Source organism: Stomoxys calcitrans, chromosome 1, assembly GCF_963082655.1.
Source record: "Stomoxys calcitrans chromosome 1, idStoCalc2.1, whole genome shotgun sequence".
In the NCBI taxonomy this organism is placed as follows: domain Eukaryota; kingdom Metazoa; phylum Arthropoda; class Insecta; order Diptera; family Muscidae; genus Stomoxys; species Stomoxys calcitrans.
Genome location: NC_081552.1, coordinates 124,741,186 through 124,764,752, shown reverse-complemented (window position 1 = coordinate 124,764,752; position 23,567 = coordinate 124,741,186).

Genomic DNA, 23,567 nt, shown 5'->3' with positions numbered 1-23,567 from the left:
ATCCGAATGAACTGAAATAATACGCAATGACTTCTACAATGTCAATCAGCATTCAATTGTGGTCCGACTATAACTTGATATAGCTCCAGTAGGATAACAGTTCTTATTCAATATTCTATGTTTGTCTAAAAAGAGATACCGCGCATAGAACTCGACAAATGCGATCAATGGTGGAGGGTATATAAGATTCGGCCCGGCCGAACTTAGCACGCTCTTACTTGTTTATCCTTTGTTTGCCTAAAAAGAGATACCGGGAATAGAAGTCGACAAATGCGATCCATGGTGGAGGGTATATAAGATTCGGTCCGGCCGAACTTAGCACGCTTTTACTTGTTTTGCCTAAGAAGAGATGCCGGGAAAAGAACTCGACAAATGCGATCCATGGTGGAGGGTATATAAGATTCGGCCCGGCCGAATTTAGCACGATTTTACTTGTTATATATAAGATTGAAGATTTATAACGGAAAACCACTCAAAATCAAAATTGGACCGATAAGGACAATATGGGTATCAAATGAAAATTATGCGGGAGTAGATAACGAATCTGGAAAACAAATTCAGGTCAAAGTATAGGGGTTCACCCCACCCCCACAAAAACGCCAAAAATGGGCACATCAGCCAATCACGGATATATGGGACTCAGTTTGTTTGTTCCGTATAGACTGAAAAACAGCAGAACCGATTTTCTCGAAATTTGTGTTGGTTGGTCTTGAAGGAAACATAGGCTATACTATTTTTCGGTATCGTAAGGGGGCGGACCCTCCTCATGTCAAAAACATAACCCAAAATCAAAAGTGGACCGATCGGGACAAAGAGGTATCAAATGAAAGGTATTGGAGAGTAGAATACGAATATGGTATTGAAATTGGAGTCTAAGTACCCATCGGGCCGCGCCAACCCCAAAACTCCTCAAATTAAAGGTATTCGGGAGTAGATTTCGAATCTGGCATACAAAACCAGATCTAGGTATAGGGGGTCACGCTACCCCTCAAAAACGCCATTAGACCCATTATGGCTATGTGATACTTGGCTGAACCGATTTTGTTAAAATTGTCAAAGATTGTGTACGTTTGTCTGAAATAAAACATAGGCTATATAATTTTTAGATATCGGGTGGAAGCGGACCCTCCCCCTAACCCAAAAGACGCAACCCATATCTGATAGTGGTCCCATGGACACAATAAGGGTATCAAATGAAAAGTATTGGAGACCAAGTACCAAGCGCCAACATTAAGAGGGGATAAAGTCCGATTTGTCCGATGTTCTCGCCAGGATTCGAACGCGTTCAGAGTCATAGGCTACAATGGCACGAATTCGATATCCATATTCAGGGCGAAGTGTCCCTACCCTAAAAGGATATTAGAGAGTTAAAGAAGGCGCAGCGGAGTGGGTCCGGTTCGCCTAGTTATAATATATTCGAAAAGCACCTACCCCATTTCCTTGACATCCGTACTTTCCCATAACTGGTGATGCGCATTAGCATAACTTCCTACAATGGGGCTCTTTATCATTGCAGAAGCGGCTTCACCCAGCAACTTAAGGTTTGAAGACGCGGCTCTGAATCGTGTGCCATATATAGGAAAGCTAGCAAGTAATGAGACTTATTTATTGCAAGGCTGTCTACTTCTAAATCTTTAGTGCTTAGCGACGGAGGAAGAAAAACGTGTAGACTACTCTTTGCGAGAATACAGGCTCTGTCTTCCCTATTCCCCGTTCCCTTGAGTAGTTTAAATACCGGAATTCTAAGTTCACGAACCATTCCTCCACACACCCATGGTTCCTGGATAAGAACCACGTCATATCCCCCCTCATCAGGAGGACCTTTAGGCGGCACCGTAGCCTTTTGGCTGACTGCGGAGCAGTTTTCGAATCTAGACGCGTAGTCTAGCTCTAACAGTGAGAGTCTTAGGATCATTCACATTAAGCCTCTCAACAAACCTAAGAGCGATGCGCCTTCTATTATTCCAGCATGTTACGGCCTGATACCACCACGGCAGCTGTTAGGTCCAGGGTGCTAGATCTGCCGCTCCACTGGAAACAGTCGCAGATCATCAACCGCCTAATGGATAACACTATCGTAGCTATCCCTGAATGACTTAAATTTTTTTCCTAAAATTCTGACTTAATGCTACAGAAAAATTATTGTGGAGCGAAATAACAAGACATCCTTTCCACTCAACGGTTCAAATAAGACAATCTAACATCGTGATTTTTTTTAAGCCAAAATTTCAATAAATTTGTTTGTGTTTTACAAAATTTTTTTCTATAGACAAATTTCAATACATATTTTTAAAGACAACATTTTAGTCCATTAAAGTAACCTCGATCCCGTTGTTAGATTTTGATGAAATTTTGTTTGGAGAATTTTTTATCGATGAAGCAATTTTTTTAATATTTTGAATTTAAATATTTTTTTGAAGAAAAAAAAATCTTTTCGTCTCCTAGGCCCTTATGAATTTACAACAAAACAAATAATTTTCTTAATATTTTATGACCATTGAATTTAATGACTTTGGTATAAAATCGCAACAGCTGCCAAAAGAAGTAGGATTATTGCCATAAATATGCTATTTTTATATAGAAACCGTCAAATGAAACAAAACACTAAACGGGACTCCAAAAATCTCACTCCTAAGAATTTTGAGAAATTTTTTGTTTGATAATTGGGATATTAAAAAATTGCCGACTTTCGACAAACCAATTTTCTCCAAAAACATGACGGGAAAAATTATTTTGGCTAGTGTCAGTCGTCCACTTTACGCCAATCCAAATTTCGTTACGAAATCTCTTTCTTAATTCGCGCTAGAATTTTTCTAAGGCAGCTCTATTCTCAGGTATTTTTCGTCTTTAATGGGTTAATGCCGTTTTGTTAAAGACCAAATCGCAATTTAATTTTTTCAATAGATACTGTTTTTGGAGGCATGTCCGCCTATGATGCTGAACGCCTGGGTTCGAATCCTGGCGAGAACATCAAAAAAATTTTCAGCGGTGGTTTTCCTCTCCTAATGCTGGCAACATTTGTGAGGTACAATGCCATGTAAAATTTCTCTCCAAAGAGGTGTCGCACTGCGGCACGCCGTTTGGACTCGGCTATAAAAAGGAGGCCCCTTATCATTGAGCTTAAACTTGAATCGAATTGCACTCATTGATATGTGAGAAGTTAGCCCCTGTTCCTTAGTGGAATGTTCATGGGCAAAATTTGCATTTTACTGTTTTTTTATTGGGTTGAATGAAAATTTAATAAAATGTTTTCATGAAAATGGTTCCGAAAAACAATGATTTAACAAAAATTTTTCTTTAACATAATTCTATTTAATTTTTCTCTTATTTCATTATTTTTATTGAAATTTTATCTGCATAAATATATTATTTAAATTTAAAAATCGTCTTTACTGAGATACTTTGCTTGGTAATCTGAACATTGTTTTCTAGTAATTAGTAATGCTTAATTATAAGTTATATGTTTTACATCAGCAATGAAATGAAACATTTTAAGGGCTCGGAAACACAATTTGAAAACCCCGAAGTGATCACCCAGATTCCATAATCCACAATACAGTATTTAAGGCAATTGATAAGAAGTTCACATTGATTAAGGAAGAAATGTATCAGTCAATAAAAAGCAGCGTTGATTCTAGGAGAATTTTGGCAGTTGTGTTGGCTTTGATTATAGGTTTGTGTACAGTGAAATATTTTTTAAAACATTTTAAAGTTTACTTATTGAATTTTTGGTTTTCTTCCAAGAAAATCTTTTAACAATGAAAAGATTTTGCGAATTATGATTTCCTTATATGTTATGTACGAAAATATTTAATGAAATTCTACGAGTCAAATTGCATGTTTACAAAAAGGAGAGCATTAAGTTCGTGTTTCACAATGAATTATCCATGTTTTTCACTATTACTTTTTGGAAAAACTTCAAAAATGCCATTGATAACATAACACTTTTTTAAAATTTGATCATAATTATTGAGAATGCCGTAATGAATTAAATCAGAAAGTCTTTTTGCTTCAAAATCTGTTATCTCCAAAGAGTAATCGTAAAAAATATTAATTTTTACTGTGAAACGCAAACTTAATACCCACTTTAAGTGATGTGTTAAAATAATAAAGGTCATACCTATGAGAGCAAGTTTTATATTAAACTTATGTTTGCCCCTAGGTCATTTGACATCAATTAGTGAGCAAAGGTGGCGGACCCCCTAGGTACCCCATCCGAAATTTGGATACCAAATTTTTATTTTTAGGGTACTATATAAGTGCACAAAAAATTTTGCTTAAATCGCACGACCCAACTCCGAGATCTGGCGTTTCTGAAAATTAGGGTAAGGGGGAGGGTCCGCTCCCCCTTCAGATATGAATATATATAGTACCCTATTTTCACCACGGGGTCATTATGCACCATCTGTGAAAAATCCAAGAAAATCGGTTCAGCCGTTTCTGAGTCTATAAGGAACACACAAACATACAAACAAACAAACAAACCTACAAACAAACACAAACTGATTTTTATATATAAGATGTCTGCTTAACTTCCAAACACCTTTCCTTTGATTCCCATATTGTCCCAATTGGTAAATATGTCCTGGGGGTTTTTCGGGGGTTTGGGGCGCCTCAGCTACCGTGGAATACTTTTTTATATCAGCTTTTATTACACCCCATTTCCACATTGTCTCAATCGGTAAATATGTCTTGCTGGGGGTTTTGGGGATGAAGGGGCCGCTCAGACTCAGATTTTGATCTCAGATTTGTAGTCTACTTTTAAATACCTTTCCTTTGATACCCATATTGCCTATACCCATAAGCGGTCAAATTGTCCTGTTGGGTGGTGTTTTTGGGGGTCGGGTACCCCCCGACATCCAGGGTGAAATTTTTAGTTCTTACTCTACTCTTAAATACCTTTCATTTGATACCCATATTGTCCCAGTCGGTAAACATGTCCGTTCAGTTGGGTTTTGAGATGGGGCTACCACTTAGGTTAGTTAACCCCAAAATTTTATACCAACATCGTGTTTTTTGGGGGTACCAAAAGGTGGCATACAAAATTGCACTTAAACCGGTGCACGCATCTGCGAAATTTGGCGTTTTTGAAAATTAGGGCAAGGGGGAGTGTCCGCCCCCCTTCAGATATCAAAAAATTAAGTACACTATTTCCACCGGGGGCTCAACCACTACCATATGTGAAAATTTCATGAAAATAGGACCAGTTTGCGTTAATGGAGGATATAGGCGACAAATGAACCACGAGCTGTATGACGACGATAGCATAGCAACACGCATTAAAATACAACGGCTGCGTTGGCTAGGTCATGTCGTCAGAATGGATGAAGAAGCTCCAGCAAAGAAGTATTTTGAGGGCAAACACGGTGGTACACGCAAACAGGGAACACCAAAAGACCGATGGAAAGATCAAGTGGTGGGAGACACCTCGAAACTTGGTGTCAGAGATTTTAGAATTAGCACAGATGATCGAGGCGCTTGGAACGTTATTCTACGTTCGGCTAGTGGAACAAATGTTCTGTCACAGCCACTTAAAGTTAAAGTAAAGGTTCAGCCATTTTTGCTTCTATACGGAATATACAAACAAAGCGCAACAATTTCATTTTTATATAATAGAAGATTTGTATAGAAGTTTGATGAATAAACAACAATAAAACAAGTAAAAATGCGTTAAGTTCGGCCGGGCCGAACTTTGGATACCCACCACCTCGGATATATATGTAAACCACCTTTAATCAAAATCCAGCTAAAATTGCATGCTATATGTCCCATAGCAGTTATATCGAAATATGATCCGATTTGGACCAAATTCTAATAAGTACAAGTCATTATTCAATTATGTATAACAAAATGTTAGTCCTTTTAGCTATATCTAAAAATAAACCGATCTGAACCATATACAATATGGATGTCGAAAAGCCTAACATAAGTCAATGTGTCAAATTTCAGTTAAATCGGATTATAAATGCGTCTTTTTTGGCGCCAAGACTTTAAATCGAGATATAGGTCTATATGGCAGCTATATCCAAATCTTGATCGACCTAAGTGAGATTGAAAAAGGATGTCGAAGGGCCCAACACAACTCACTGTCCCAAATTGTGGCGACATCGGACAATAAACGCGCTTTTTCTGGCCCCAAAACCTAAAACCGAGAGATCGGCCCCAAAACCTAAAACCGAGAGATCGGTCTACGTGGCAGCTATATCCAAATCTTGACCGATCTGTGCCATAATGCAGAACTATGTCAAGAGGTTGAACCTAACCCAATGACCCAAATTTCGGCGATATCGGACAATAAATGCGCCTTTTATGGGCCTTAGACCCTAAATAGGAGGATCGGTCCTTATGACAGCTATATCCAAATCTGAACCGATCTAGACCAAATTGACGGAGGATGTCGAGGGGCCTTACACAACTCACTGTCTTAAATTTCAGTAAAATCGGATAATAAATGTGGCTTTTATGGGCCTAAGACCCTAAATGCAAAGATCGGTCTATATGGCAGCTATATCCAAATCTGGACTGATCTGGGCCAAAATGACGAAGGATGTCGGAGAGCCTAACATATTTCACTGTCCCAAATTTCAGCAAAATCGGATAATAAATGTGGCTTTTATGGGCCTAAGACCTTAAATCTGAGGATCGGTCTATATGGCAGCTATATCCAAATCTGAACCGTTCTAGACCAAATTGACGGAGGATGTCGAGGGGCCTTACACAACTCACTGTCTTAAATTTCAGTAAAATCGGATAATAAATGTGGCTTTTATGGGCCTAAGACCCTAAATGCAAAGATCGGTCTATATGGCAGCTATATCCAAATCTGGACTGATCTGGGCCAAAATGACGAAGGATGTCGGAGAGCCTAACACAACTCACTGTCCCAAATTTCAGCAAAATTGGATAATAAATGTGGCTTTTATGGGCCTAAGACCCTAAATCTGAGGATCGGTCTATATGGCAGCTATATCCAAATCTGGACCGATCTGGGCCAAATTGACGAAAGATGTCGAAGGGCCTAACAAAACTCACTGTCCCAAATTTCAACAAAATCGGTTAATAAATGTGGGTTTTATGGGCCAAAGACCCTTAATCGGCGGATCGGCCTATATAGGGGCTATATCAAGATATAGTCCTATATAGATCATCTTCGAACTTAACCTGCTTATGAACAAAAAAAGACTCTGTGCAAAATTTCAGCTCAATATCTCTATTTTTGAAGACTGTAGCGTGATTTCAACAGACAGACGGACGGACATGTCTAGATCGTCTTAGATTTTTACGCTGATCAAGAATATATATACTTTATAGGGTCGGAAATGGATATTTCGATGTGTTGCAAACGGAATGACAAAATGAATATACTCCCATCCTTCGGTGGTGGGTATAAAAAGACTCAGTTTCTGAGTTTCTTGTGCGCTGTGCACCAAATTACTTAGGCCAAATTTCAAATTCAAAACAGAAGTCATCTCAGGGTTTCGTTTCCCTGGTTTATTTATTTTTATTGATGTTTCTATAAATGGCGTCCGTACCCTCCCGATATCAAACAATTATACAACCTATGTTTTCTTGTACTGTAATGTCCCAGGAAGGAAATGATGCAAAGTTTTATTCTAATTCGAGGCATCCTAGTACTAATCCGGGTGATAAAAGGGTATTTTCTGATAAAGTTCTTTCCGCTGATTCTTGATCAGGCGCTATAAGTCCTCTGGCAGAGAATTTATCTGCCTCAAGTTTTTTGAAAAATTCTTTTTTCTACTGAGACACTTGGTGCAGTTGGGTTTGTAAGTGTTTTTGGCACCGCACCCGTAACAAAATATTGTGCGATCCTGGACACTATCTTGCCAATGGTGTCCAGTTTTATCACAATTCCAACATGCGAAATTCTGGTCATTTTTCTGAATGGCTTCTACCATCATTTCGGGCTCATCCACTAAACCTACTATGTCACTTTCCTCAGTAACAATTTCTGATATATTGCGACGGGGCATTTGATAGGTATTAGGGTTTCTGTTTGTCAAATTCTTGCGAACATATTCGTCGTTGAAAAAATTTTCGCGCATCTGTACCAGTCTGCGGAGGTGTGAAATTGAATGTATCGGCACATAGAGTAGATCCTGGCGGATGTCAGGACGAAGATTTCGTGCCAAAATTTCTATCAATTCTGGTTCTGACATACCCCTAGGGAGCTTGTCCATCATCGAAGCAACTGCCTCGAAAAAGGCATCAAAATTTTCATTTGGCCTTTGCTTACGAGCTCGAATTTCTTCCCTTATGTCAAAAGATGATTTAAATTCACGATACTGATTCCTTAACGCCTCACAAAAGGAGTCCCACTCGACTGTCTGGACCTGCTTATGATAACGCCAGAACCAGTCTCGTGCCTTGCCAGTAAGAAGACTGTTAAGATTTTTGCAAATCACATTGTAATCACCATTAAAATAATCAGAGGTCAACGATCCTAAACGGTACAAAAACTCTTCCACATTCAACCCATTCGATGAACCATCGAATTTTAGATTCCAGTTTTGAATCGTGGACGTAATCTTGTCCATAGGCATATTCGTCTGAAAAGAATTGGGTGACATATTCGAAAATTGGTAATTCTGATTCGGGTAATTAGGATTCTGTCTAACGTTGGTAGGACAATTTGGAATCCTATTCTGTTGAAAATCCTGGTCTCTTTGCTGTGAAAATTGATCGGTCAAACGAAAGAAATTCTGACCTGTCCTGGGTAATTGGGAATTCACTTGTGATGACCAAGGTAAATTCTGATTTGACTGAGGTATATTCAAACTTGTCCGTTGCGGGATTTCTCTTGAATTACAATTAACCTGATTCCTATCTAGGTTTGGATCTACACCATGGGAACTTTCAACCTGTCCTGTATATAGACCTGCATTTCGAAGCAATCTAGTCAAAGTCGTCTCTATCATTCGATTAATTTCTGAATGATCAATAGGAGGTACGTTACCATTGCCGTTGCCGTCTGTGGGTGGCTGGGGCGATAAAAGGGAATCATCCTGCACACGAGACACGTCATTGGCATCGGATGCCATTTGGCGATGTTCCTGCGAACATGCATTATTATCCTGAAAATTATCTACATGACTCTGAAAAAAGTCGCGAACTGTGCTACGAGTGTTATATTGGTGACTCATCGCACCACGTCCTTTGCCACGAGAAGGATTTGTCTTCCTCGAAGTATCTCTTGTAGCTATTTCTTTATCCCTGACAGGTTGGCATATCCTTTTGCAAACGGGACATTCATCTGAGCTAGACAGATGAGACTCAATACACAGCTTATGGAACGTATGTAAACATCCACTTATTGTAAAACACTCCTCACTCTCTATCATTGATTCCTTACAGATCCTACAAGTCGCCTGATTATTAGAACTAGGGACTGCAGCAGCAGCTTGCGCGGAAGATCTCGGAGGGGAATTTTCAACCGGCATTTTAGCTTATGAACAGTAAATGAATTAAACAAATAGAAAAATAGTTATCTGACTAACTCAAGCAAAAATCGAAAACACTAATCAATGATGGTATACATTGAATTTTAAAAATAAAATTTGGCAATTTAAAAATATATATAGATATATTTATGTATAAAATACTTCCATACATATATATAAAGAAAATATTTATAAGGATAATAATTATAAAGAAAAATATTATGATAAAAAATAAAAATTGGTTGAAAAAAAGTTGTAATGCAATTACTTTTTCAGTAATGGCACTAAACAGAAAATTTGCAAAGTGTATATATTCATTCAAAAACGATGTTTTCCTGTACTTCTTGAAACCATAAATATAAAAGTGTGTGTAGTAGATTCGGTAGATACTGGTACTCAAATTGAGCTATGGAACTTTTCTAATCAATCTGAAAGCAAATTCATACGAACAAACCAACTAAGAAGAATCACTTAAGCAAGGATCCTATATCCTCTTGACAGCGGTCATTAAAATTGCATGTAGCCTAATTAACGAAATCCTAGCTAATTCAAAAAGGATGTCGGTAGCTAAGTCCCATAAAAAAAAACTTTAAACGTCCTAGAAGAGTCGTTACAAACATCAAAGCTACCTCAATGTCAACGATCATCAAATCCACGAAAAGGTTGTTGAGTATCTAGCGGTTAGCTATCTCGGACTGTAAATGCCAAGATGCTAAACATCCTGCAAGACTCAACAGCTATTCGAAGACTCGAGTCACAAAAACACTTAGGGCTTTCAAATCTGTAAAAAAATGAAATCTAAATACTTGATCCTGTACAAATTAGATTAATATAAAAACTGATAAATCGGAACCAAGAAAATGACGAGCATTATCCTTTCTCGGGCCCCACGTTGGGCGCCAAATTTGTACTGTAATGTCCCAGGAAGGAAATGATGCAAAGTTTTATTCTAATTCGAGGCATCCTAGTACTGATATACGGAGAGGACTGCGGGAGCCATTGAAGAGCTAGCATCAGTCGGGCGGGGGGATTCGGTCCTTCCATATAAAAGCCTTTTTCCCACTACACAAATTATTATAGACTCCCTTTTTTGTATCTAAAAAAACAAGCTACTATCCAGAAACTAAACGGTGGGCCAAGCTAACTAGTTAAATGAAATCGCCCATAACTAGTCAGGAGAAAAACAAGAATTAAACAAAAGGCAAAGGTATCTACCAATACGCTACTCGAGCATAATTCCCACTGATGTCATTGTGAGATGCACATCGTTACCCACTCCAACCTATGTCTTCTTAGTGCAATATTTCATTGACGACCCCTAGTATTCTCACCACATCTTTACTCTATGGTTTCGCACAAGAAAACATCTCATATTTTCCTTACCAATTCATCATAAAAGATACATAAAAATATTTATTGAATATAATTAATAATTCAGAATCCATTTTGTTATAATAAATCAAAAAATATGTAAAATTTTGAAAGCACTCTTATGAACGATAAATTCAGTTGCGTCCCTTAAGGGGTTAATTATACATTTAGTATCTTTTAACTTCGATCGTATGATTTGACTGGGTTTCTATGCAAGCAAAACAAACATACAAACATTACATGAAAGAAATAAAAAAATAATGGTATGTATGTTTGTACCATTGAATGGACAAAAAAAAATATGCAAAGGCTGTGAGAGGCATAAATGAAATAACAATGTAAGTGTTATAATAATTACTCTCCGTAGAATTACAAGGCAAAAAGTGTCATAATAAAGAGATATGATGCCGCCTACGATCTCTCACAGTCTCTTGGTTACTTAATGTTTGTATGATTGTTTGTAACTATGGTTTATAAAAACAAAAGACGACAAAAGAGCGCGAGACAAAAGTTGTATACATTTCTCTTCGTAAAAAAAAACATAGCAAAGACAAAACTTACCAGCACTGCCGCTGCACGTAGAAGGCCTCCTCCATGTAGTGGGTGATGGTCATCGCTGTGTATGGACAAAATTAAAAAAAAAAAACTATTGTCTCTGCTTTTGACTCTGCAAAAACTTGCAACTAAACCAACATTAAAGTATCTGTGTTTTAAACAGATATGCTCAAAATTTTACCCTCAAAGAAAAAAAGTAAAAAAAATTGTAAATGAATAAATTTATAAATAATTAGATATAAGATTTACGGTGATGGTATGTTCATTTTGATGAACGGTCAGTTGAAGGTCAGGTTAACAGGGCCGGGTATCTGGGTTTAAATATGACATGGTATTTTTGTCGGATTTGATGTTGATTTATTTCCTTCTTAGAGCAATTAAAAAAAATAAATGTGGCCAAGCCAAAAGGAAAACAATCGAGACAATCTGCACAATGACTTTTCGAACAATGGCACTGAAAAAGTCCTCGATGTGGAAATAAATAGTATTCTCGTTGCCTTTAAGGTGACGCAGTCAAAAATGGATCCACAGTGATGATGATAGGCGTACGGCTCGTTCAAAAACAAGAAGGCCTTAACAAAAAGACTTCGTGGCACAAATATTTATCACGTGTTTAACCTTGCAACCTGATGCAGTCCAACTGGACAAACAGTGCAGATTATAAGCAACTTGGCATAAAGATGTGGCCGTGGCAAAAAATATATGTCAGATTAAAATAGTTATCACGCTGCTCAATTGGCAGCGTGACTTTTCGATGTCTTGTGGCACTACTCTTGCGGTCCGGATGTTGTATGTTGTATGCCTTGCTTCGTGGCACAAATAGTTTCGGGGAAAATGTATTGTAATATGCCGGTATATCCCCCAAGCAGCTGTCAGAGAAAAATCGATCCTAAAGCTGACCAGATCTCTCCTGGATACACAAAATGTCGTGGGTAATCTTTAAAAAAAACATAACCTCTGTGAGGAAAATTTGGCATATCCTCTATAGAAAAGAAATTCGTACCTTTTTCACTTTCTTCAAACAAAATATTGCGTCAAAAAAAATGTCGTTGTGAAACTGTTCACAGATCACTAAAGCACTAGTCACAAAACTTAGATGATGCACCGAAAAAATTATGGTTTAAACAATACTCGATTTGATCTTTCCACTTTCGCAGTTGGCAAGTAAAAAAGGAAGTAAAAGGAAGTTATTAAGTTGGCTTTGTAACTTCTAGCCTTCACTTTGCCTAAAAAAAGGTATCAAAGAAAACGTCAAAACCAACACTATTACTTGTTGCCAATTGCAATGGTAATTTCATGGTTGCCACCAATCAAATATCTCGGCTTGGCAACAAAACTCCTTTATCAAATGTCTATGCTACAAATAAAGAAATGCTGGGCAGAATCCAACTCAGACATTACCATGAAAAATATCTCCATAGAAATAATTCCTAATAAAATCTTCAAAAAAAGAGCCAAGCCATGCATCAAATTTGACCGGCCGAATACTTGCTTGTAATATTCAAGTGAGTGAGAGATAAGCACACCCTTTCTTTGTAAACATTGGTGGGTGGTTCATGTAAGCACCTGTAAAAAAACATCATCACAAAGCAGAATGTGTGCAATAAAAAAATGATATCTGCCTTTCATATAACTGTCTTTTGCTTCTTTAATTCGTCCGCTATTCTAAACAATGAATTATTTGTCTGCCTATAAAAAATAAAAAAATCTACTATTGATCACATTATGATCATAATCATCTTTGAAATTTTAAAAGTTTAGAATTCGCTTGCAAATTATAAAAGACTTCTGGATTGTGTGGATAAAAAGGCATATATATATTGCTGCATATGGAAATTAAAAAAAGTAAAATCTACACCCAAAAATAAATGTGAGTAGTGGGATATAATTTCAAGAAACATAATCTAATGTATTTTTTTCGGTGCGATGGCTGGAGTAAATGCATCGGGATGAAATTTAAGGAAAAAAATGCTGTCTTGGGAATGGTGAGTGATTAATGAAAACAAAGTGTATTGGTATGTCATTTGTCCCAGTGGCTCATAAGGTGAAAAAACAAGGGACTACTATTGGACACATTCAGATAGTCTTTAGTCCGTGTAATGTAGAAATGAATTTTATAAATTGGAAGATAAAATTATCATCGCATAACTTTATAAAAAAAATGCTCAAATTTGAGTAAACTGGATGTGACGAATATCATCAAATAATCGGACGGACAGACGACATAAACTATATATTCTGATAGATGAATATAGTCAAGCGAAGATAAAGTGTAGGTTTTCCTATTGGCCGTAAAGGTCCATTACATTCTTCCAGACCGACCTACACAATCTGTGAAAATTTTAAGGTAATCGGTTCTGCCGTTTTTGAATCTATACGGAACAAACTAACAAACACAAATTGAATTTTATATATAAGACTAGCTGAACCCGGCACGCTTCGCTACGCTTCCTTTTACACTATATGAATTATTACTTTCTTTTCAATTACTCTTCTTTGCATTCACAAAGATACATATTTATTTTGCAACCTTGTTTTTATAGAACTTTTAAACTATCGTGGAAGCTTGTCCCAGGGTAGGAGGGTTAAACAAATAACACCGAAAACAGTCAAAGTTTATTTCCTTTATTTTATTTATTCGAAGGACAGAGAACTTGTCAAAACAGTAGTGAAAAGCATATGATCCACTTTGAACACACTCTCCTGTACCTCTCGCGCTCTTTCTCTTTGTTCGTGTTTGCTTGGCTATTCAAATAACTTCTGTCTCCCAATAGATGGAGCTGAATTTGTTATTGGTTATGCTCGTTGTTGACTTCCATCACATTGCCATAATTTTTTCTATTTTTGAATTCAATCGAATTTCCAGTTTTGTCGGCCTATCTTATGTCACCGTTGCGCATGACGTCTTACCCATGCCGAAAATATCAGAAAACAAGTAAAAGCGTGCTAAGTTCGGCCGGGCCGAATCTTATATACCCTCCACCATGGATCGCATTTGTCGAGTTCTTTTCCCGGCATCTCTTCTTTGGCAAAAAAAGGATATAAGAAAAGATTTGCTCTGCTATTAGAGCGATATCAAGATATGGTCCGGTTTGGACCACAATTAAATTATATGTTGGAGACCTGTAAAATGTCAGCCAATTCGAATTAGAATTGCGCCCTTTGTAGGCTCAAGATGTAAAATAGAGAGATCGATTTATATGGGAGCTGTATCGGCCTATAGACCGATTCAGACCATAATAAACACGTATGTTAATGGTCATGAGAGAATCCGTCGTACAAAATTTCAGGCAAATCGGATAATAATTGCGGCCTCTAGAGGCTCAAGAAGTCAAGATCCCAGATCGGTTTATATGGCAGCTATATCAGGTTATGAACCGACTTGTACTTTATTTGACATTTGAACCATACTTGGCACAGTTGTTGGATATCATAACAAAATACTACGTGCCAAAATTCATTCAAATTGGATAAGAATTGCGCCCTCTAGAGGCTCAAGAAATCAATCGATTTATTTGACAGCTATATCAAAACATGGACCGATTTGAACCATACATGGCACAGTTGTTGGATATCGTAACAAAACATGTCGTGCAAAATTTCATTCCAATCGGATAAGAATTGCGCACTCTAGAGGCTCAAGAAGTCAAGACCCAAGATCGGTTTATATGGCAGCTATATCAAAATATGGACCGATATGGCCCATTTACAATACCAACCAACCTACACTAATAAGAAGTATTTGTGCAAAATTTCAAGCGGCTAGCTTTACTCCTTCGGAAGTTAGCGTGCTTTCGACAGACAGACGGACGGACGGACGGACGGACAGACGGACATGGCTAGATCGACATAAAATTTCACGACCATCAAAAATATATATACTTTATGGGGTCTCAGACGAATATTTCGAGTAGTTACAATCAGAATGAGGAAATTAGTATACCCCCCATCTTATGGTGGAGGGTATAAAAATGTCTGCACTGGATATTCCTTCAATAATAGTTGCTACAATAATCATTATCAATTTAAGACTTTAGTACAAAAACTTACGGCCTAGGCCACTAAATTTGTTTTTTCTTTTTATACCATCCATTACAATCTTGTTTCGTCATTCGGTTTGTAAACCATCGAAATATTCATCTGAGACCCAACAAAGTATATATGTATATTTTTGATCGTCTTGACATTCGAAGTCGATTTAGCCATGTCGGTCCGTCCATCTGTCGAAAGCATGGTAGAGGGTTTATAAGATTCGGCCCGGTCAAACTTAGCACGCTTTTACTTGTTCTTTATTCAAAGGACTATAGACTGTCATAACAAAGATACATGCTGATGATTAATTTTTACTACTCTGCCCTCTCTCTTTTCATGTTGGCATGTTTTTAATTGGATAAACTAAATCAAATTTTATCAAACAATTTTTATTGAAGATTTCCAGATGACGCTAATTTAAAAGTTAGTGCTACTCGCTTAGAGTGGATCATATGGTATGATGGTTGTCTATGAATAGTCATTCAAAGACAACCACCATACCTATTAAATAGTCATCATTAGTCTATTTTTATACCCACCACCGAAGGATGGGGGTATATTCATTTTGTCATTCCGTTTGCAAAATATCGAAATATCAATTTCCGACCCTATAAAGTATATATATTCTTGATCAGCGTAAAAATCTAGGACGATCTAGACACGTTCGTCTGTCTGTTGAAATCACGCTACCATCTTTAAAATAGAGATATTGAGCTGAAACTTTGCACAGATTCTTTCTTTGTCCATAAGCAGGTTAAGTTCGAAGATGGGCTATATCGGACTGTATCTTGATAAAGCCCCCATATAGACCGAACGGCCGAATTAGGGTCTTAGGCTCATAAAAGTCACAATTATTATCTGATTTTGCTGAAATTTGGGACAGGCCGTTGTGTTAGGTCCTTCAAAATCCTTCGCCAATATGGCTCAGATCGGTAAAGATTTGGATATAGCTGCCATATAGACCGATCCTCCGATTTAGGCCCATTAAAGCCACATTTATTTTCCGATTAAGCTGAAATTTGGGACAGTGAGTTGTCTTAGGCCCTTCGACATCTTTCTTCAATTTGGCCCTGATCGGTTCAGATTTGGATATAGCTGTCATATAGGCCGATTTCTCGGTTTAAGGTTTTGGGCCCATAAGGTTAAGCCCCTTGACATGCTTCTGCAATATAGCACAGATCGGTCCAGATCTGGAAGCTGCCATATAGACCGGTATCTCGGTTTTAGGTTTTGGGTCAATAAAAGGCGCTTTTATTGTCCGATGTCGCTGAAATTTGAGACAGTGGGTTTGGTTAGGCTCTTCGACGTCCTTCTTCAATTTGGCCCAGATCGGCCCAGATTTGAATATAGCTGCCATATATTGGGTTGCCCAAAAAGTAATTGCGGATTTTTCATATAGTCGGCGTTGACAAATTTTTTCACAGCTTGTGACTCTGTAATTCTTTCTTCTGTCAGTTATCAGCTGTTACTTTTAGCTTGCTTTAGAAAAAACAAGTAAAAGCGTGCTAAGTTCGGCCGGGCCGAATCTTATATACCCTCCACCATGGCATTGTCGAGTTCTTTTCCCGGCATCTCTTCTTAGGCAAAAAAACGGATATAGGAAAAGATTTGCTCTGCTATTAGAGCGATATCAAGGTATGGTCCGGTTTGGACCACAATTAAATTATATGTTGGAGACCTGTGTAAAATGTCAGCCAATTCGAATAAGAATTGCGCCCTTTGTGGGCTCAAGAAGTAAAATAGAAAGATCGATTTATATGGGAGCTGTATCGGCCTATAGACCAATTCAGGCCATAATAAACACGTATGTTAATGGTCATGAGAGAATCCGTCGTACAAAATTTCAGGCAAATCCGATAATAATTGCGACCTCTAGAGACTCAAGAAGTCAAGATCCCAGATCGGTTTATATGGCAGCTATATCAGGTTATGAACCGACTTGTACTTTATTTGTTGTTGAAAGTAACAATAAAAAACGTCTTGCGAAATTTCAGCCAAATCGGATAGAAATTGAGCCCTCCAGAAGCTCAAGAAGTCAAGTCCCCAGATCTGTTTATATGACAGTTATACCAGGTTATGAACCGATTTGAACCATACTTGACACAGTTGTTCAATATCATAACAAAATACTACGTGCCAAAATTCATTCAAATTGGATAAGAATTGCGCCCTCTAGAGGCTCAAGAAGTCACGACCCAAGATCGGATTATATGACAGCTATATCAGGTTATGGACCGATTTGAACCATACTTGGCACAGTTGTTGGATATCATAACAAAACACGTCGTGCGAAATTTCATTCCAATCGGATAAGAATTGCGCACTCTAGAGGCTCAGGAAGTCAAGACCCAAGATCGGTTTATATGGCAGCTATATCAGGTTATACACCGATTTGAACCATACTTGGCACAGTTGTTGGATATCATAACAAAATACGTCGTGCAAAATTTCATCCCAATTGGATAAGAATTGCGCACTCTAGAGGCTCAAGAAGTCAAGACCCAAGATCGGTTTATATGGCAGCTATATCAAAACATGGACCGATATGGCCCATTTACAATACCAACCGACCTACACTAATAAGAAGTATTTGTGCAAAATTTCAAGCGGCTAGGTTTACTCCTTCGGAAGTTAGCGTGCTTTCAACAGACAGACGGACGGACGGACGGACGGACGGACAGACGGACGGACGGACGGACGGACATGGCTAGATCGACATAAAATGTCATGACGATCAAGAATATATATACTTTATGGGGTCTCAGACGAATATTTCGAGTAGTTACAATCAGAATGACGAAATTAGTATACCCCCCATCTTATGGTGGAGGGTATAAAAAGTGTAAAAGAAGTATATTTGATTAAAGTTCATTCTAAGTTTTATTAAAAATGCATTTACTTTCTTTTAAAAAATCCGCAATTACTTTTTGAGCAACCCAATAGATTGATCTCTCGATTTAAGGTTTTGGGCCCATGAAAGGCGCATTTATTGTCCGATTTCGCCGAAATTTGGAACAGAGCTTAGTATTAGGATCTTCGAAATTTTTCTGCAACTTGGCTGAAATTGGTTCAGATTTGGATAAAACTTCCATGTAGACCGATATCTCGATTTAAAATCTTGGCCCCATTAAAGGCGCATTTATAATCCGGTTTCTATGAAATTTGACACAGTTACTTATGTTAGGCTTTTCGACATCCGTGTTTTATACGGCTCAGATCGGTTTATTTTTAGATATAGCTACTAAATATATCACTATTTTGTTATGCACAATTGATCAATTGAATTGTACTAATTAGTATTTGGTCCAAATCGGATCACATTACGATATAACGGCTAGGGGATATAAAGTATGAAATTTTCACCGATCTTCACAAGACGATTTTCTGTGGTAAGAAACAAATTTGACAGTGTGAAACTCTTGAACAAAAAAGCGTTGGCCAGCAACACGTCGTTTGGTCTCGTGTATCGGTGAGCTAAAAATGGTTGCGACCTTATCGTTAAGGTTTGCAATTCCTGCTTTCACGCTGAGCGTTATAATTTCGAGGCTATGGCGGCCTACACATTAATTAAACCACAGTGTCCCGTTAGGTTATTATAATTGATCGACTGTTTTGGGGTAAGGTGGTCCGATAGATATATGAGCAGAATAATGATATCAGATTCGCAGTACACAACCTTATACCTTTAATTTAACCTCTTATTGTCATGATTGGTATATGCAGCCGTTTGGTTGAGGGCGTCTATATGAGGGTTGTGCGCCACACTGCCACTTGAGCACAAATTTGAATGACGCACTCAACTCAAAAAAATCTATCACTTGATTCCCAATTGTTTTGATAGTTCAAATAACGTATTGGAGGCGATTTCGGGAGGTAAAACACCACCTAGGTTCTTGTACACAAAGTATAGTGTCATATTCGTAATCTACTCTCAAATGCCTATCATTTGAGTTTCATCAAGCTATGATTGGGGATGGGTCGGCTATCAATTACTTGGACCTCTTTTTTTATGTCATATTCGTAGTCTACTCCCGAATACCTTTCATTTGAGTCCTATATTGATATATACGTCCAATATGTCCATTTGGAGCAGTTTTCGGATTTGAGCTACCCCTTGGATACTTGAACCCAAGTTTCATACCACATTCGCTTTCTACTCTTCAAAATTTTTCATTTGATACCCATATTGGCCCTCGCAAATACCTTTCATTTGAGTCCAATTTTGCCATGGTCGGTAAATATGTCCGATTTAAGGGTGTTTTGGGGCTTGGGGTGGTCCCCCTAGCACATGGTCCGGCAATTGGATATCAGATACGTTTCCTTATCCTAAATACCTTTCATTTGAGTCCCATATTGTCGCGATTGGTCTAAATATATGTTTGGTAGGTTTCAGGGTGGGGCGGACCCCCTAGGTACCCCATCCGAAATTTGGATACCAAATTTTTATTTTTAGGGTACTATATGAGTGCACACAAAATTTCGCTTAAATCGCACCACCATCTCCGAGATCGGGCGTTTCTGAAAATTAGGGTAAGGGGGTGGGTAGTCGATGGGCTCACCGTAACTCACTGTCCCAAATTTCAGCAAAATCGGATAATAAATGTGGCTTTTATGGGCCTAAGACCCTAAATGCAAAGATCGGTCTATATGGCAGCTATATCCAAATCTGGACAGATCTGGGCCAAATTGACGAAGGATGCCGATGGGCTCACCGTAACTCACTGTCCCAAATTTCAGCAAAATCGGATAATAAATGTGGCTTTTATGGGCATAAGACCCTAAATCGGAGGATCGGTCTATATGGCAGCTATATCCAAATCTGGACCAACCTGAACCAAATTAACGAAGGACAATGAAGGGCTCAACGCAACTCATTGTCTAAAATTTCAGCAAAATCGGGTAATAAATGTGGCTTTTATGGGCCTAAGACCCTAAACCAGAGGATCGGTCTATATGGCAGCTATATCCAAATCTGGACCGATCTGGGCCAAATTGACGAAGGATGTCGATGGGCCCACCGTAACTCACTGTCCCAAATTTCAGCAAAATCGGATAATAAATGTGGCTTTTATGGGCATAAGACCCTAAATCGGAGGATCGGTATATATGGCAGCTATATCCAAATCTGGACCGATCCGGGCCAAATTAACGAAGGATGTCGAAGGGCCGAACGCAACTCACTGTCCAAAATTTCAGCAAAATCGGATAATAAATGTGGCTTTTATGGGCCTAAGACCCTAAATCGGAAGATCGGTCTATATGGCAGCTATATCCAAATTTAGACCGGTCTCGGCCAAATCAACGAAGGATGTCGAAGGGCCGAACGCAACTCACTGTCCAAAATTTCAGCAAAATCGGATAATAAATGTGGCTTTTATGAACCTAAGACCATAAATCGGAGGATCGGTCTATATGACAGCTATATCCAAATCTGGGCCGATCTGAGCCGAATTGACGGAGGATGTTGGGGGGCCTAACACAATTCACTGTCTCAAATTTCAGCAAAATCGGATAATAAATGTGGCTTTTATTGGCCTAAGGCCCTTAATCGGCGAATCGGTCCATATGGGGGCTATATCAAGATATAGTCTGATATAGCCCATCTTCGAACTTAACCTGCTTATGGACAAATAAAGAATGTGTGCAAAATTTCGGCTCAATATCTCTATTTTTAAAGACTGTAGCGTGATTTCAACAGACAGACGGACGGATCAAGAATATATATACTTTATAGGGTCGGAAATGGATATTTCGATGTGTTGCAAACGGTAACCCACCACCTTCGGTGGTGGGTATAAAAAAAAATAAAATTTTTACGAAATTTTATCTCTAAAAAAAATTATCCTAAATTTTTCATAAAATAAAATCTTTTGTTTGCATATCTATAAAATTTTAATCTTAATATAAAGGAAAGGCAAAAGTCGGGCCGTGACGACTATATAATACCCTACTCCACCGAGTCTACAAACTAATTTTAAAATAAATTTTAAACTAAATTTTTTATATGGAAATCGTACTCTACTCTTGAATATCTCTCATTTAAGTCCTATATTGTCCCTATTGGTCCACTTTTGATTTTAAGTGGTGTTTTTGGGATAACGGGGGAGAGTCCGTCCCCTTCCAATATCAACAAACTAAAAAGCCTTTTCCTCCTTCCTGACCATTTTCATAATCTACTTCCAAATAACTTTCATTCGAGTCCCATATTGTCATTATCGTTCAATAAACCGTTTTTAAGGGGGTTATGTGTTGTCCCGATCTGTTCATTTTTATTTTGGGGCCGTACTTTTAGGGTAAGGGGGAGGGTCCGCCCCCTACCAATATCAATAAATTATATAGCCTATTGCTCCTTCCGGACCACTCCTCACAATCTGTGAAAATTTTAAAGAAATCGGTTCAGCCGTTTTTGAGTCTATACGGAACAAACAAATTTACAAACCCATAAACAAACATACAAACAAACAAACAAACATACAAACAAACAAACAAACACAAATTCATTTTTATACCCTCCACCATAGGATGGGGGGTATACTAATTTCGTCCTTCTGATTGTAACTACTCGAAATATTCGTCTGAGACCCGATAAAGCATATATATTCTTGATCGTCGTGAAATTTTACGTCGATCTAGCCATGTCCGTCCGTCCGTCTGTCTGTCGAAAGCACGCTAACTTCCGAAGGAGTTTAGCTAGCCACTTCAAATTTTGCACAAATAGTTCTTATTAGTGTAGGTCGGTTGGTATTGTAAATGGGCCATATCGGTCCTAGTTTTGATATAGCTGCCATATAAACCGATCTTGGGTCTTGACTTCTTGAGCCTCTAGAGTGCGCAATTCTTATCTGATTGGGATGAAATTTTGCACGACGTATTTTGTTACGATATTCAATAACTGTGCCAAGTATGGTTCAAATCGGTTCATAACCTGATATAGCTGTCATATAAACAGATCTGGGGACTGACTTCTTGAGCTTCTAGAAGGCGCAATTCCTATCCGATTTGGCTGAAATTTTGCAAGACGTTTTTTATTGTTACTTTCAACAACTATGTCAAATAAGGTACAAGTCGGTTCATAACCTGATATAGCTGCCATATAAACCGATCTGGGATCTTGACTTCTTGAGCCTCTAGAGGTCGCAATTATTATCCGATTGGCCTGAAATTTTGTATGACGGACTCTCTCATGACCATTAACATAGGTGTTTATTATGGTCTGAATAGATCTATATCCCGATACAGCTCGCATATAAATCGATCTCTCTATTTTACTTCTTGAGCCCCTAAAAGGCGCTATTCTTATTCGAATTGTGGTCCAAACCGGACCATATCATGATATCGCTCTAATAGCAAAGCAAATCTATTCTAATATCATTTTTTGCCTAAAAAGAGATGCCGAGAAAAGAACTCGACAAATGGGATCCATGGTGGAGGGTATATAATATTCGGCCCGGCCGAACTTAGCACGCTTTTACTTGTTAGTAGTTAATATTGCTGCTATTACAGCTGTAGTTCTGTAATTTCGGCTAAATACCAAAATGTTTGTTGTTTGCTGAAACTGAGTGCAGCTTAATTTATGATAGGTTTGTTAGAAAAAATAAAGTGAACGAGAAAATTTTAAGAAAGAAAATGAGGAAAAAGTTTGCGGTCACACACCCACCCTGTACACATAAGGATATCCTTTTGTTGTTGTTTATCGCATACGATGTTTTAAAAGAATTTTGAGCACAGACAGCGCATATGCGTTTTATGATAGTAAAGTATCATAAGTATCAAATAGGTATGAATCACTTATGCGGCATGTCCCTATTTAAAATACCTTTGCACTGTTGTTGCTCTACTTTACCACACACGAGAAAAGGATAAAGGCAAAAAACAGAAAAACCAAATAAATGCGTTTCCTCGCAGAAGCGGGAAGTAAGAACAGACAATACTTTGTCATTATCAAAATAAATTTTGACACAGCCAGATTTAAGGAAATTTCTTGAATAAGATATTGACCAGTAGGCATATGGAAATGTATATCCCTCATAGGTAGTGTGAACAACCAATTTTGTCACGGCCGGATTTATGGAAGATGCGTGTCGCAGTGGCAGTTTACATTCAATACGGTTATTTTCCATACCTGAGTATTAACAAAACGATATGAGCTAA